Source organism: Octodon degus, unplaced genomic scaffold, assembly GCF_000260255.1.
Source record: "Octodon degus isolate 3935 unplaced genomic scaffold, OctDeg1.0 scaffold00001, whole genome shotgun sequence".
NCBI classification, from domain to species: domain Eukaryota; kingdom Metazoa; phylum Chordata; class Mammalia; order Rodentia; family Octodontidae; genus Octodon; species Octodon degus.
The window spans coordinates 9,703,562-9,704,715 of NW_004524577.1; the positions used below are offsets into that span (position 1 = coordinate 9,703,562).

The following is a 1,154-nucleotide window of genomic DNA, read 5'->3' on the forward strand; positions in this document are numbered from 1 at the left end:
TTGAAGTTCAGCGGGTCTCTTTCAATCTGGTCACTTGTGCATTTGGGGTCATGAGGACAACAGCTGAGGACTGTCAGACAGGACACCCTGGAGAAGAGCTGACAGGCTGGGCGCAGGCTTGGGAAGGGCAGAGGGCAGGCCCCGGGTCACACCCTGCACACAAACCAACCCACACGCTGAAAGGGAACAGGGCAGGGCGGGGCCGCGAAGCCCCCCAGTAGGGCAAGGTGAAAGGCTTCCAGCCAATGATGAAAGCTCCGCGTGGCGCTCTGCCACACGTGTGCCCCAGAGAAGCCCACGGTGGCTTCCTTACCTCTTGGACATTGAACCTCAGGATCTCCTTCATGTACGTGGGCAGCAAAGTCAGCAAAGTGTAAAAGGTCCAATTGTAAGAAAAATGCGCCACGACGATAGCCCAGAGTGGCAGTGACTTCAAAATGGGAATCCAGGGTACCGACTTCTGCGAAGAGAGCTGCGGAAGGAGCAGAGCCGGTGAGGTGGAGCCGTGTGGGCGGGCGCGTGTGTGTGCGTGTGCATGCACGTGTGTGTGCGGCAGAGCTGACTGAGCGCTGTGCACCCGTGTGTGCGTGTGTGCAGCACAGCCATGGAGCTCTGTGCGTGTGCGTGTGGATGTGTGTGTTCCCCGCAGCCGCGCCCATATCTGCTGCAGCCTCGAAGGGCAGAGCCCAGACTGCAAAGCCCTCCTCTGGGGTACTGAGCAGGGGGGCTCGGGTGGGCTTCTGTCTGCCTGTTTACGGGAATCTGTGGCTTGTTAAACCAAGTTTACTTAGAGTAAACCTCACAGGACTGACGGCGTCTGCAGGGCAACAGGGTGGAGAATTCTCACAGCAGCTGCTGAGGACGGAGCCACAGCCCCTCCTGCACCTGTCAGCGTGGGCACGAGGAAGCGCCCAGGCCACGTCACCCAGGCGGACACTGCTCTCCTCAGGCGGCTCTACCAGGCTAACAAGTCGTGACTGATTTTCAAGTGACAGCAAAAATGTTTTTTTCTATTAAAATTTAAATTTCATGCCAGGTTTAGGAGGCTGAGGCAGGAGGATCACGGCAAATTTGTGGTCAGCCGGGGCTACCCAGAGAGTTCAAGGCCAGCCCGACCCACACAGTGAGCCCCTGTCTCAAAACCAAAGAAACAC

General features: G+C 57.7%; 1 protein-coding gene across 1 annotated transcript in view; it reads right to left on the minus strand.

Moving 5' to 3' along the window:
* Slc17a5 (solute carrier family 17 member 5) overlaps positions 1-1,154 on the minus strand; it is a 27,875-nt gene that overhangs the window by 10,675 nt on the left and 16,046 nt on the right. The window lies entirely within an intron of this gene.